The 16,681-nt window shown below is 38.4% G+C and overlaps 1 protein-coding gene across 3 annotated transcripts in view; it reads left to right on the forward strand.

Moving 5' to 3' along the window:
* Positions 1-13,203: 13,203 nt before the first annotated feature.
* Positions 13,204-16,681, forward strand: part of ZNF280D (zinc finger protein 280D) — a 139,782-nt gene continuing 136,304 nt past the window's right edge. For all 3 annotated transcript variants that reach the window (XM_042988791.1, XM_042988793.1, XM_042988794.1), the window contains exon 1: positions 13,204-13,329. The gene's annotated coding sequence lies outside the window, so the exon portion shown is untranslated. The remainder of the gene's footprint in view (positions 13,330-16,681) is intronic.

A 16,681-nucleotide genomic window follows, 5' to 3' on the forward strand; every position in this document is an offset into this window, starting at 1 on the left:
CAGGCAAGTTTCAGGTGGGCTATTCCATAATAACAAATTAATAGTATTCACATATTGATGCTCTATGGATATTTTAGTATAACAAATTTTAATGCAAAGTGTGGTGGTGGTATTTAACATTTTCCAGACCAAAATTATTGCTGCCATGCTTTATGGTGTGGAACTCTGTAATATCAGTTACCCAGTTTTCAGTACGTTAGAGGGGGCACAAATTATTTTCTGAAGACAATTTCATCTTTATTCTTGTGCTTTATTTTTTTGGCACAACTCCCAAGTACCAGGTGGGGTGACTTTTTATACAGGCATCTTTTGCATGTTTTAATATTCACCAGAAAATGTCAAAGCTACCCCCCAGCTCTAGTGATTATTAAAACATAAGGCTCTGTACTTAATTAGTGACAATGAATAGCTGTATTCTAGGTGTTTCTCAGGTGGGTTAATTTCAAATTCAGAGCTGTTCACTATTCTTTTTTAAAGCTTAGATGAAAGAATCACTAAGGAGGACTATCCAGAGAATTCGTAATTCATCCATTTCTCTGGCTACACTGAAATCTACTCCCAGATTAAGGCATATCATACATAGAATCTTGCCTATGATGATCCAGTGGAGAAATTATTTTCTGGTTTGAATTCAAGCATAGTTTTACTTTCCTAAGAAATTGGTTTGCGTTTTGCATTAGGACAATATGAAACTTTCTTAACCTTTCTTCCCTTTTGACTGACTTTCTTGTTTTTAATTTATTTGATATTTCCATATTATTTGTATCTGTATACAAACTTTTTTGAAACGAAGCATTACATAGATACATTTAAAAACAAAAATTATCTAAGTATTTACGCACCCAACAGCAGAGCACCTGATATATAAGGCAAATACTAACAAAACTAAAAGGAAAAATAAACAGCAATACAATAATAGTTGAGGACTTTAATACCCTACTCTCAGACAATCAATAAGGAAACAGTAGATTTGAACAACACTATGGACTAAATGGTCCTAATGGACATATGCAGAATATCCCATCTAATAGCAGCAAAATATACATTTTTCTCAAATTCATGCAGATAATTCTTCAGGATATATCTTATGTTAGGTCACAAAACAGGACTTACAAATTAAAGAATATTGAAATCACACTTAAGTATCTTTTATGACCACAATGGTATAAAACTAGAAATCAATAAGAGGAAGAAATCTGGAAAATTCACAAATACATGGAAATTAAACAACACAATCATGAACAACCAATGGATCAAAGAAGAAATCAAAAGAGGAATTAAAAAATATCTTGAGACAAACAAAAATGGAAATACAACATTGCAAAACTTGTGGGATACAGCAAAAGCAGTTCTAAGAGGAAAGATGTTTATAGCAATAAATGTATACATCAAGAATAAAGGAAGATCTCAAATAAACATCCTAACTTTGCTCCTCAAGGAACTAGAAAAAGAAGAACAAACTAAGCCCTAAATTAGCGGAAGAAAGGAATTAGAAAGATTAGAGCAGAAATAAGTGAAATAGAAAACAGGAAAACAATAGAAATGATCAGCAAAACTAAGAGTTGGTTCTTTGAAAAGATGAACAAAAACAGCAAAACAAAGAGTTGGTTCTTTAGCTAGACTGAGCAAAGAGCACCCAAAAATAAAGTTGTAAATGAAAGAGGAGACATTACAACTGATATCACAATATAAAGAACCATAAGAGACTACTATGAATGATTATATGCCAACAAATTAGACAACCTAGAAGAAATGAATGCATGTCCTAGAAACATTTAGCATACCAAAATGAATCATGAAGAAAGAGAAAATCTGAATCAACTAATAAAGAGTAAGGAGATTGAATCAATAATCAAAAACCTCCCAACAAAGAAAAGCTTAGGACCAGATGGTTTTTCTGGTGGGGTTTACCAAAATTTAAAGAAGAATTAATGCCAGGGGCACCTGGGTGGCTCAGTTGGTTAAGTGTCTGACTCTTGATTTTGACTCAGGTAATGATGTCATGATTTGATTCGTGAGATCAAGCCCCAGAGCCCCATGTTGGACTCTGTGCTGACTGCTCTCTCTCTCCCTCTCACTCTGCCCCTCCCCTGCGCATGTGCGCGCTCTCTCTCATGAAAAGGCACTCAACATCACTAATCATCAGGGAAATGCAAATCAAAACCACAATGAGATATCATTTCACACCTGTTAGGATGACTATTATAAAATTAAACAAGTTTTAAGTGCTGACAAGGATATAGAGAAAAAGAAGCCCTTATATTCTGTTGATGGAAATGTAAACTGGCCATTATGGAAGACAATATAGAGGTTCCTCAAAAAATTAAAGCTAAAACTACCACATGATCCAGCAGTTCCACTTCTGGGTTATATCTGAATGAAATGATATCTCTGTCTCGAAGAGATATCTGCACCCCATGTTTGTTGCAGCATTATTTACAGTGGCTAAGACATGGAAACAACCTAAATGTCCATTACTGGATGGATTTATTTCTCAGCCCTAAAAAAGAAGGAAATCCTGACGTTTGCTACAACATGGATGAAACTTGAGGTCATTATGCTAAGTAAAATAAGTCAAACGGAGAAAGACAGATACTACATGGTCTTACTTCTATGTGGAATCTAAAAAAAACCCAAATTCATGGAAACAAAAATCAGATTGGTGGTTGCCAGAGGTAGAGGCAGTGGAATGGGGGAAATAGGTGAAGGTATTCAAAGGTACAAACTTTGAGTTATAAGTTAAGTTTTGGAGGTATAGAAAACAGTAATGTTCAAGGTGACTACAGTTAACAATACTATATTGAATATTTGAAAGCTGCTAAGAGATTATTTCTTAAAAGTCTTATCATAAGAAAAAAATGTATGTGAGGTAATGGATGTTAACTAAACCTATTGTGGTAATAGTTTTGCAATATATACATATCTCAAATAGTTATGGAATACATCTTAAACTTATACAATATTATATGCCAATTATATATCAATAAACTGGAAAAACTGATTATCGCTTTTGTAAATTCTTTATCAATTATGTTTCATTATGATGCATGGCTATGATTATGTACATTATTAAATATTTTGGATAAAATGTTTTATATTTTTATTTCATGACTAAATGCTGTTCATGTGTCACTGAGTCAACATATTTAGAGATTATATTACATAGTTCTACCTGCTTATCACTTACAAATATTATCACTTATAATTACTTATAATAACCAAAATATGTTAGCCTATTTATGATCTAGTACTCTACCACTGTTTTAGAGCTTACACTTAGAAATGGAGACAGGACATATACATAGCTCTGAATTCTGTTTTTTTGAGATGGCCAGTTTGATGCAATTGTTACAGACTCATCAAAATGGTCATGATCATGACAAAACATAAACTCAATTTTGTTGTTTATACCTCACTCCTTACCCCACTTGATCTCTAAGCCTCATCACATCCCAGATCTTTACTCCTACTGAAGATGTAATTGTATGAGACTTAGGAATGGGTTGAGAAAAATAATTTTGAATATTTTATCAAAATAAAAAATAGTATGAGTTTCTATTTTAGTCTGTACCAAAATGTTCCCTAGTCAAAATGATCACATCAAAATTTTACATACTCAGGAAACTATTAATATAACAAATGTCAAATTCATCTAACAATGTCTCAGCTGTGGGTTAGGTATTTGGATCATGGAACAGTGAGACACTAGCAAATATGCCCAAATTTGAAAACAAGGATTAGTTTAATATTTAAAAATGAAACTAGTAGAATCTATACATAATGGAAATAACCAACTACCCACAGAAGTAGTTGAAGTTTGTGTGTAAGTTAGTAACTGAGGAGTTATGGAAAGGAAATTAAAATGAAATTCATTAAACATATTTATTATGAATTGGACCTGTGTATTTACCTCATTGAGGAGCACCTAAAACTCTAAGTAAAATAAAAAAGGAATAGTCTCAGGAAAGTATGGTTGTATTACCGCACAAAAATTCAATCCAGCTTAATCTAATAAATTTTATTATATTTTGACTGAAGAAAAAATGATTTAATAAAGAAATGTTCTACGTGTTTCCTATATGGTACAATAGACCAAAAAATGCAGCTTTTTAGAATGTTTGTCATTCGTTCACATATTTGTTTATTAATTAATCAAACATTCATTGAGGCTTGGTATAGGTTTTGTGATAATCACTGAAAAGGTAAAGACTAATGAAACACAGTCTCTGTGCTCAACAAGCATATAGTTTAGTAGAGAGCAGTAGACAATAATTACAATATAGACTGACTTTTGTAATAACTACTAACGCTAATTATATACTGTATTAGCTATAAATGCAATGTTACATAAGAATGTGGTCACTTAGGAGAAAATAGTTGTAAATCATATATTTGATAAGGGATTAATATCCAAAATATATAAAGAACCCATATAATTCAATAGGAAAAAAGAAAATCTGATTTAAAAATGGGCAGAAGATCTGAATAGACATATTTCCAAAGAAGACATACAGGTGGCCAATGTGTATATGAAAATGTGCTCAAATTCACTAATCATTAGGGAAGGTATTATCTGTAGGTAATACCTACATCTGTTAGGTTTATAAAAAAAGACAACCAATGTTGGTGAAAATGTAGAGAAAAGGGAACCTTTATGAACTGTTGGTAGTAATGCTAATTGGTGAAGCTATGGTAGAAAACAGTATGGAGATACCTCAAAAAATTAAAAATAGAATGGGCATATGACCCAGCAATTCCATTTCTGGGTGCTGTGCACATAAAACAAAAACACTAACTCAAAAAGATACGTGTACCCCATGTTTATTGCAACATTATTTAGAAGAGGCAAGATATGGACTCTAAGTGTACATTGTCAGATGAATGGATAAAGAAAATGTGATAAGTATATATATACATATATATATATAATGGGATATTACTCAGCCATAAAAGGAATGAAATCTTGTGATTTGTGACAACATGGATGGACGTTGAGATCATTATGCTAAGTGAAATAAGACAAGGAAAGACAAATACTGCATGATCTCACTTTTATGTAAAATCTAAACAAACAAGTAAAGAACCAAACTCATAGATATAGAGAACAGATTGGTGGTTACCAGAGGCAGAGATTGGAGGCTGAGCTAAATGGGTGAAGGGAGTCAAAAGGTACAAACCTGCAGTTATAGATAGATAATACTACCACTAGTACTCAACTGCTGCAATTGCCTCTAACAGTCACATCTTAATAACCTTGCTGCCAGAAGATGGCTTCGACCTCAAATTTAGTGCAGGTGCATCAAATTGCAGAACCTAACACATCTAGAACTCTACTGGTAAGGCTGTATGGAGAGTATAGTTGTGTTTTTTGTGTGTTTTGTTTAGCTTTCTATCATGTCCAATTAGAAGGAGAGTGGAATGGAAATTGAAGTGGCCAATCCACAGTATCCAGCACATCATGTTAAGGAGCATGAGCTTTGTCTTTAAGGGCTATGTAAAAAATTGATATATTTCTAAAGCATGGATGTTATATATTTAGATTTGCTTCTTAGAAAGGTGTTTTATAGGGGCGCCTGGGTGGCTCAGTTGGTTGAGCATCCGACTTCAGCTCAGGTCATTATCTCACAGCTTGTGAGTTCGAGCCCCGTGTCGGGCTCTGTGCTGACAGCTTGGAGCCTGGAGCCTGCTTGGGATTCTGTGCCTCCCTCTCTCTCTGCCCCAACCCACTCACATTCTGTCTCTGTCTCTCTCAAAAATAAATATACATTTAAAAAAATTTAAAAAAAAGAAATGTGTTTTATAATGTTGGAAGAAATTAATTGCAGGAGTGTACAAAGGAAGATTTTCTCACTCAAGTGAGGTAGAGTAGAGGAACTAGAAATTAAAAGTAGGGAAACGGTTAGAAAGATGTGATGAAGGTAGAACCTTCAGAAGTTGGTACAGGGTTGATGGGTTATGATGGGGACAAGAGAAGGAGAAGGTGAGGGTTATTCCAAGATTTCAGGATTAGAAAGTTGGAGGGATGGCGCTATGGCTGAACAAAATTGAATAGAGAAAAAAAGAGGGAGCATAAAGGATTAAGTGTTAGTAATGTTGAGTTTTTAGGTCCTGTGGGACATCCAAGTGGGATTGTCAACTAGGTGATGAGATATATGGCTCTGATGCTTTGGGGAGGGGTGTGCTTTGAGGATATAAGTTGAGGAATAATGAAAATAGAGATAAAAGTCAATGTCATAGGAAAAGTCAGTAACAATGTATTTGGATAACTTACACTAGCTACTCAAAAAAATAACCCCCAAATCCCAGAGACTTAACATATTAAAGTTTATTTCTCACTCACCTTATAGTCTAGTGGATATTGATGTGTTTTTTGGGGATTTGTTTCTCTTCCATCAATCATTCAGAAACCCCAGGTTACTTCTACCTCGTACCTCCACTATTTTCTAGGGCTTCAAGTACTCTGGTAGATCCTCTGCATCTGACCAACTGAAGAACAAAAAGGTCTGGGAAGAATGTTAAGAAGTTTTAGAGGCTGGGCTAGAGGTGATGTTAGAATACAGCTTCTCAAACTATCTGTAGCAAAGGACCACTTTTTAAAAACTTTCCGATCTGTTACAGACTATTACTTTTGTAAAAGACAACAAAGATGTTGTGAAAATGTCCAATTTCTATATAAGTTTCTAAATATTTTCATTTGCTATTCTTACCTTGTTATGGACCAAAAACAAACAAATCATGGAACAATACTGGTCTCTGAACCACACTTCAGTAGCATTGATGTAAATTGCTTCTGATTACATTCCACTGTCCTGAACTAGTTACATGCTGCCACTTGAATGTAAAAGGGATGGGAAATGTTCAAAGGAGAAAATTAAGTGATTATCTCTGTCTTAATCCACCTTTCTGGTCCCAAATACGTATTCTTCTTTTCCTCCCTTACACTAACCTATGTCCAAAGGTGATAATCCAGAGTCCCATCAAGCCATTGTGTCTAGCGTAAAGTCTCAGATGGTGCACAGATTTCTTCATCAGCTCTAGATGTGACTTTTCTCAGTTTGGTGACCTATGAGCTAATGCATATAATCCACTCCTCCCACAAGACTTACACTCAATATACAATGGTAGAAGTGAAGGAGGATAACTACAAAAGACACTCTTGTTAGAAAAGGAGCAGAATGTGAGACAAAGTGGTTACACCTTTATAGCAATTCTGAAATCCTGATGACAAGACATTTTTGAAGGCCCTTTATACCAGAGGTGAAGAAGTTTCCTTGGTTAGGTGTTAAACTCTAATTCTTCTTTTGGTGAGATACTCTGTAATAGCGTTTTCCAGAGAAACAATCAATAGGTGTTAAATATAGAGACAGATACATATCTTTATTTCTATATATCTGTATCTATATTTACATCTAGCTGGAGAACCAAAAAAGCCAGTGGCATATTCAGTACAAATCTGAAGGCTGAGAATGAGGGGGGCTGATGGTGTAAGTCCTGGCCTGAGTCTTAAGGCCCAAGAACCAAGAGTGCTGATATCTGAGGGCAGGAGTTGATGCACAAGCAGAGAGAGTAAATTCACTCTCCCTCTGCCTTTTTTCTTCTATTTAGGCCCTCAACAGATTGTATGATGCCCATCCACATTGGTGAAGACAGTCTTCTTTGCTCAGTCTACTGATTCAAATGGGACTCTCTTTTGAAACCACCCTCATAGACACATCCAGAAATAATGTTTTATCAGCTTTACTGGGCATTGCTTATCCCAGTCAAGTCAATATGTAAAGTTAACCAGGATATTATCTTTCTTCATTTCCTCTGGCTCTACACTTTGGGAAGTTTTCCTTGTTTATAATCTTCCGTGGCCATATCTGAATTAGACTGCTCTCCCTGGAGACTGTATAGCTTTCATACTTGAAGAGGCTAGTGGTCAACCAAAGATGGTTTTACAGCTTTAAAATTAAAAATAATTTTAGATTAGGTGCCTAGTTACTTTCACAGTAGAGTTTTCTCAAAACTATAGTAGGCCTCTGATCCATTTGTTTCCAGTCAGTTATATTAACAACACCCAAAATTCTTTCTGAGACTGTTTTAAGTTGAGTTACCCAGGAGATCCTGAGAAGAGGATTTGTGAAAATTGACTATTAAGAACTTTGTATACAAGTGGGGAAAGCAGGGCAAGGAAGAAGAGGAAGCCAAGTGTATCACTAAGGATCCAGTTAGGAGATAGAAGCATACTATCTCCTAACTACTAACCTAAATACAAAGAGAATTTAAAATAAAGAATTGTTAACAGCAAAAAGATAACACTAAATATTATGGAGGTGGTGACTACAGGAATCAGCTACCATCTCTATGGCTGAGGGAACAAAGAGGTTTGCATTACTAACACTGTCTTAGTTTGAGATGCTATAGCAAAAATACCATAGACTGGGTGGCTTAAACAACAAACACTTCTTTAAAAAAAAAAATGTTTATTTTTGAGAGGGTCCCAAAGAGAGAGGGGGACAGAAGATCTGAGGTGGGTTCTGTGCTGATAGCAGAAAGCCCAATGAAGGGCTTGAACCCATGAACCATGAGATCATGACTTGAGCTGAAGTCAGGCACTTAACTGACTGAGCCACCCAGGCTCTCCAAATGATAAACATTTGTCTCCCACAGTCTGGAGGCTGGGAAGTCCAAGATCAAGTTGTGGCAGACTCAGTGCCTGGTGAGAACCTGCTTCCTGGCTTGTAGAATGGAGCCTTCTTGCTGTATCCTGAGAGAGTGGGGGAGGGAGGGAGAGGGAGAATCAGAGAGAGAGAGAGAGAATGAATGAGAGAGAGGTCTCCATTGTTTCCGAAAGGCCCTATCTCCAAATACGATCACACTGGGGATTAGGGTTTTAACATAATGAATTTGGGGTGGGAATGCACTGGTCCTACAGGGGAATTCTGGAGTGTGAGTCATGCTTCCAAGTTGTTCTCACCCAACAAGGGAGTTAGGACTTTCACACTCCTGCATTTATCAGTTCTTGGTTAAGAGCTTGCCCTATGGGTATAAATTCCCAAGTATTTTCAGTCTCTGTGTTGGGAGGAAAAGTGGCTCCAAGAGCCTAAGTGTAGTCCTCTGAAAAAGAGCTGCGGATGCTAGCTGTTGGAAGGCACAGTGAAGCTTGGGGCAAAGGGAGCACCCCCAAAAAAGTGGGTAGATATCTGAGAGTAACGATTGAAGCACCAACAATATTGCCCCTGGGGACATACTTCTAAAAGATGCCTTATTTCTCCACTTTCTTAATCAAATCTCACTCTCAATTTAACAGTTGCTACTCTGGGGAGATGCTGGTCACAGCTTTCAATTATAATATGAATACATTCTGGGGATTTGATGTACTAATACTGTGTTGTATACTTGAAATTTGCTAAGAGAGTAGATTTTAAACTTTCTCACCATACACATGCAAAGTAACTGTGTGAGGGGATGGATGTGTTAATTAACCTAATTGTAATAATTTCACAATGGATATGTATATCAAATCATCCTGTACACTTTATAATACAATTTTGTCAGTTACACCTCAGTAAAGCTGGGGAACAAATAATAGCTGTTACTTTGAGGCTATCTGAAACAGTAGATACGATTTGAAACAACATGTGTAATCTGATCTGTTCCTAAGGGCTGAGTCATTTTGTTCAAATCCTACTGAGGTTTCCTTGCTCAAAGCCTTTTAAAATCATAGCTCTTCCTCTTCTGAATCTAGGAGCATTGTGTTTTCAAACTCTGCAAGACCTCCAAATGCTGGATTCTATTTCCTTTCATTTGTTTGTAAACTGGTTCCATGCTAATCTCTTTCTAGTAATATCTTGCTAATCACATAAAAAGTCACCAACATCTACAATTAATATTGTTTTCTCAACTCTTCCCTTAAAGCTAGAAAATATGTACTTATACCAATCTGCCTTCTAAGGTATTATAGGCAACAGCTTAGCCCCTGCCTAATATGAATTTTTGGTTATCCAGCCTACTACATGGTTCTTTAATTTCCACATGACTGCTATGCTAAACTAATGCCACCTATTTGGATTTTTTGTTATGGTAGGCCATTGTTTCTATTATTAATCAAGGTTAGTGATTTAGTAATAAACAACCCTCAAATCTCAGTCATAACCCAGTAAAAGTTTATGTTTTGCTCCCATCAGTACAATGAAGATCATTGTATTAGATGTGCTCCATGCAATTATTAACAGAACTAGGGTCCTTCCATCTAATGTTACTGCCTTTCCTTAGCTCCTCAGAATTTTGTTATGTGGCTGACTGATGTGTGAAAAATAAAAAGGAACTACAAATCACTGGAGGCTTTAAGGGTCAGGCTTTAGATTGGGCAATCACTGCTTCTGCCTACATTGCACTGGCCAGAAACAGTCACATGGCCTGACATAGAAGGAGCTAGGAAATGTGGGTTTCCTGGGTATGCAAGATGGTGAATATTTGTCTCTGTCACAGTTAGGGTGCTTTCACTTGCAAGTAACAGAAAGTCCACTTAAAATGGCTTTGTCAGGCAGCAAACTTTTTCTTTATTCTCTTAGATTTACTTTTCAGGGGCTTGTGAGTAAAAGTGACAAAAGGACAGGTTAGCAAGAGAAAAGACAGAATTTAATCACAAACCTTGTAGGGGGGTTTACAAAGAAATGTGACTCAAAGGAGTGGTTAGAATTTGGGGCTTATATACAATTTAAATAGGTGAAGGGGAGGGGAGAGGGCACTTACATGAAAACAATTGACTTATTGGAAAGGGGTGGGGGAGAAAGTGCACTTATGGGAAAACAAATGACGTTTAGGAAAGATAAATGGGCCCGTAGGAGAATAGATGGGAGATATGATAGTTTTGTGATAATGATTGTTTAGGTGTGGTGACAATTCTCACTGTCTCTGTTGATAAGAGCTAATCTTCCCTGGTTGCTCCCTGGGAGGAGATTTATGACAATTGAGTTCTTTTGGGAGGCTCCACTTTTAGGCAGATAAGAGATTGCAAGAACTCAAATGCCTTCAGCTAAAAATAATTTTTTTTTGCCACAGAGTCTTATTCTGGATCCCTTCTACTTAAACAGAAAAGGAAATTTATTGGCACATATAATAGAGAAGTCTAGAGGTAGCAGGGGGTTCAGGTTGGGTTTGGTTTGGAGGCTTGTGATGCTCTCAGGGATTGACTTCCTTTCCCTATGATTGATTCACCCAGCCCTTCCTCTTCCATTTGTTAGCTTTATTCTCAGTTGGCTCTTCTCAGTAGAAAAAAGGACAAAAAAGTTATAACTCTACCAGTATTCACATTCTAATGCCAATGCTATAGCATTCAGAGAAGGAAATAACTTCTCTTTTGCCCACAAACAAAAATCCTGGGCTTTGCTCTAATTGGTTTATGAAACCAAAACTGGTTCAGAGGGAGGTAAGGGTAGTAATTATAATAGTTTTACGCTGACTGGACCATTCTTGGAATTGGATAGTGGTTATTTCATCCAAATTGTATAGGTGGATACAATGGAGTGGTGGAATGGAAGCTGGGCAATCACCTATGCCCACTACAGTCAGGGAAGGGTGTGGAGCATGATCTCACTTGAGAATGAGTATGGTGAGGATACTTAAAGAGTATGTATATAAGGAAAAGGGCAGAAAATAGAAGTCAGAGAAAGAGAAGCTCTTAAGAAAATGATAGTAAGTCAAAAGAACCAAGAGAGTCATGTTCTACAAGCCAAGGGAGGAGTTTTAAGGATGGAGTAGTCAAAATAATAATTAATAATAATAATAATCTAAATTACTTCATGTGTGTTGATTCCATACTCATTGGACATCCTTTATAATGTAGCTTCTCATATAAATGTTTCCTTTGAGTGAAAATGTGTCAACCAGGTTTTCTGGTCTTCAGAGCAGTTATGCTTTTCACGAAAGGGGGAAAAAAAAAAAGAGGGATAAACTGGTTTGTATATCAGTCTGTATTAAGTTTGGTTGGCATGAATCATCCCCTGGATTTAAATTAGCTCTAGGGTCTAACAACATTAAGTTTCTGTCTCTTTAAACCGAGGACCAAACTATAGAACACAGAGTGAAATCTAAGTTCATTTTCATACCATAATGCTTTGAGAACCACTAGAAGTATATTTGAAATATAACGATTTAAGAATAATACACCAAGATTTTTTTTAACTTTCAGCTTCCCAGTTTGTTATTTTAATTATTCTCTTTTCCTACAAAGTTGACTTTCAGGGCCAGGAAGAAAAGAGAAAGCTGGGTAGACTCTCCCTGGCACAGATGGGGGAAGAGTAGGTCATGGTTACCTGTAGCCATTCCAGGTCTTCTAGGGTTAATTCAGGTGGCCTTTGGGTAAGATTAATCTGGGGGTGGTAACCAATAATGAAGTGACTGTAATGCTAAACACCAAAGAAAAGCTGGGGGCAGTCTGGATGAAAAAGAAGAAACTAATTCAAATAGGGAGAATTAGTACAATTCAGTGATGGGTTTGCACAGTGATTGGTGTTGTGTGTGTGTGTTTCAAGGATCTAATGAAGATACATTGATCTTGTGAGAACAACTCGGAGAGGAAACTTCTCTTACAGATCAGAATATAGTGTGTAGCAAGCAGTATCTTGGTAAGTGTCCTTGTAAATGCATGTTTCTTTCTTTCTTTTTTTTTTTTTTTTAAGTTATTACAGGCATCCATATGGCAGGAATTAAAGGAGACACAATTAAAATCGCAGGTTTGAAAAAAGTATGGCGAAATTAGCCAATTATTAAAAGAACCTGTCTTGACTTCTCATCTGGTTTACGTCTTCGCGCCTCAGGAACAGTCTTTGTAATGGCGCCTCTCTTCCTAGACGTTCTTTCTTTCCAAGCCTGCCGAGAACTAGCTGCTACACACAGGGAGGACCTGGAACTCACGTTCCCATGCCTTCAGACCCGGTGCAGCCCCGATTTCGAGACAGCTGGCCCGACCGGGCCGACAAGCAGGCGGGCTCTCACAGCCTCGCCAGGCCCCGGCCCTAGCCCTCGCCCGCGGCCAGCGCGTGGTGGGGCGCCGCGGCCTTCGAAGGCCTGCGGTGAGACGCACATGCCGGCGCCCGCCTCCCGTGTCGGCTAGAAGAAAGGGAGCCCGGACGCGCGAAGGCTGACCCGGAGCCTACCCATGAGGCAGCGCGCCGGCTCCACGAGAACACCCCCCCCCCCCCCCCCCCTTCCCACGGCTCATCTGCTGCTCCGCAATGGGAGCCGCCGCCGTTGCCGCCGTGTAGTTTTTCGTGCTCCTCCTTTTCCTCCTCCTCTTTCTCCTCCTCCTCAGGGCCCCAGTCAGGCCGATCCGCTCCGCTCACGGTAAGCGCCCCCCGCCCCCGCCCGCCCCGCGCTGCAGCAGGCAGAGGCCCTCCCGCGCGGCCTGCGCCGCCTCACTCCGGGGGCGCTGGGCCGGGGGTGTCGAGGCCGGCGCGGTTTGCCGAGAGCGCCCAGGGCGCGGGGGAGGGGACCGGCTGCGCGGCGGCGGCCTGACCGCCATCTTGCGCCGGCCCCGGCGGGGGAGGGATCCCGGCGCGACGCGGCAGACGGCTCGCTGCGGCAGGCGGCTCGGTGCGGCAGGCCGGGGCCGCGCAGGCCTTCGCCGCTTCTACCTCCGTCTCCTCCTCCGCCTCCTCCACCGCCTCCTCCATCTCGCCTTCCAGGGCCTGTGCGCCTGTTTGCCCCAGCTTGGGTTTGGCTCTCCTCTGGAGACTACTCCCTTTGGTCCGCCGTACATTTTGTGCCGATGTTTGGCGGGGACCCATGCCTCCCTCACAACGACGCTCCCCGGAGTCTCTAAAGTGGTAGACAGAGACCAAAGGGGGTCCCGAACTTCCAGGCGTCCAGGGCCCTAGGGCCCCTGTCTGCTGCCCTACCCGTCGCCCCCAGGTGACCAGTCATTCCACGCTCACACCCTCATTCTTGTCAAAGGGACTTTCCCTGCTCTGCCCTTGAAGTCCCGTTATTGTCTGCAGAAGGGCCCTGAGGAGAAACGTGGAGTTGGGTACACAATTTACTGACCGTGCTTTCAGGTTTCACTTAATGAGACATAAAGAATGAGCTCACTCTGAGGTTTTATCTTGCTCTAGAGATGGAAGTTCTTCCCAACTTACGTCAAGTTTGAAGGCTTTTAAGGAGAAATCTGCTAGAGAGGAGAAACGTCAAAGCGGACCCGCTTCTGCAAGCACGGGAGACCTTGGTCCAAGGGTTTCTCTTTGTTTGCAAAGATTGGTTTTTTAAAAATTCTGTGGACTTAAACTTTATTGTTTTGAGATTTGGACTGGGTCTTAAGAATTTGACATCTTTTAGTGCCATTAAGCATAAAATTGAAGCCTCGGAGTAGAGTTTTAAAGTACAAAAGCCCCCTCTTAGCATTTGTGAGAAGTCCTGCTTTCGGGGGATTAGTGGCAACTTAGGCTGCCTAAGCGGAAACTTGCTGTGCCAAGGAAGGCACTGGTTTGCTTGGAGAATTGTTACGGCTGCTTTGCTCTTGATGTTTCGAAACATAAGTATAAATACCGTTACAACTGTTATCTTGCATTTGTATCTGCCATTGGTGCAATCTATTTGTACCTGAAGACCCCTTTTGCACTGGTCTGTGTTTATGGCACCATCTTGAAGATCAGGAGACGGCCTCAGGGAGACATCTTTAATGAGGTCATGGCTAAGGAGTGATAGAACCATTTCTAGAACCTTAGGTCTTCTGATACCTCAGTGCGCACGCAATTCACTATATTTCTTTTTTTGTCTGTGGGAATAAGGTGAGTGAGGAGAAGCAAGGAGGCTCACCTACAAAATTTAAGAAATATTATTCAATTGCTCCTTCTTTTACATTTTTGTTTTTTAGACTTCATTTCTTAGTTTTTCAACTTTTTATTAAGTTTTGATGTTATTTTTTTCCCCAAACATATTGAAAAGTTGAATAGTCTGTTTGGACACACATAACCTACCACCTAGTTTAAACAGTGTTGCCACTTTGTCACATTTGCTTTAAGTACCTATCTTAAATTCTTTCTGGTGAACATTTTCAGAGCACACTGCAAATACCACAATTCACACCTAAGTACCGTGGATGGATGTGTCTGTGTGTCATAAAAATAAGGCCAATTTTCCATATAAACACAATACCATAAGCACACTTAAAGTTAAGAATAATCCCTGCAATCTAATATATATATATATATATATATATATATATATATATATGCAGTACGTATTCACATTTCTCCTATTGTCCCCCAAAAATGTTCTGTTTAGTGATTTATTTTGGAACCGGTATCCAGTCATGCATTACATTTGTTTGTGTTAGTTTCTTTTAATTTAGTGTAGTTCCCTCTTTTTTATTTTTTAATGACACTGACCTTTGAGACCAGGCTACCAGTAGTCCTGTAAAATAACCCACATTCTGTATTTTACTGATAGTTTACTCTTCGTTAGGTTTAAATTGTACCTTCTGTACATATATATTTTATGCATTTAATTATATACCACATACTACAATGGATATGCACGTTTAAAAATTTTTGGTATGCACACGAAGAATATCTTCCTTTATTCCCACTTTGAGACCTGTGCAAAAGAATGTTGTGGTTGAAGGGTTAGACAAAATTCCTTGTTTCTGCAAGTTGTTTTCCTAGTTGCATGAGAAATATTTTTCTTGGCAATTTATGGTTTTGTAATTGAAGCTTTCCCCATACACTGAAAGAATTCCCTGCACTATTGTCAGTCATAGGTTATCATTTTCAAGTCATTCCTTTGCAAATACAAGTTCTAACCTTCTTAATGAGCATATCTACCTCTCATGTAGTCTTTTTATAATACATCTCTCTTCATGTTAATTTATGCAAGGGTTTTTGAATTCATTTATGCTTGAGAAAGCATTGAGCTGAGAAAAAAACTAGTTTTTCATAGGATAGTTAAGAGTCATCAAATATGTATAAAGCCCAGATTATGTGCAGTTGACTTTTTCTTATGTCCTATTTGTGAAAATTCATAGAAGTTCAACCATGTTCTTCCTGATATTGCCAAATCAAGAAAATTTCTTGTTGGATAATAATACTAACCTAGTTCTAAACTTAGAAAAATTTTGTCACATGTTGTATTTCTGACAGAATTTTAAAATTCTTTTGTCCATTCTTGTGATTTTTCTATTACTCTTGGTTCTGCTCCCACCCTTTTCTGAATCTGTGTAGATCTGCATCTTTCAAGTTTAGGATGATTCACTGTCCTGTGTTGCCCAGATTTTTAGTAAATGTTTTTCAGGGTTTGAAAGTGTGTGTACCTGAAATGGGCAACATTGTTTGAATGTAACTAACTACTGGTCAGCTGTCATACATGAATGAACTTGGAGTGTATTTATCTTGTAAATACTGATTTCAGATTTCAAATACTTCTGATAAGTTCTTATCATTCTGGGGCTTTTTTTTTTTCTTTTGCATGTGCATCATTAAATGCAATACTTGAAGAATTTTTTGAAACCTTTCATAAGTCTTAATTTTGTTGAAGCATTGATGGCCATCTTTGCTTCATAATTGCCAGATATTTTCAGTTCTGGATTTGTAGATATCAGTTAGCATAACCAATCCAGTGAATTAAAAAAATTTTCCACATTTTCTATGTCCTTTTAGTCATCGTTATATACACCCGCATTTAACATTTGTCCATTTATGAACTG

The sequence above is a fragment of the Panthera tigris genome, chromosome B3 (genome assembly GCF_018350195.1).
Source record: "Panthera tigris isolate Pti1 chromosome B3, P.tigris_Pti1_mat1.1, whole genome shotgun sequence".
Taxonomy (NCBI): domain Eukaryota; kingdom Metazoa; phylum Chordata; class Mammalia; order Carnivora; family Felidae; genus Panthera; species Panthera tigris.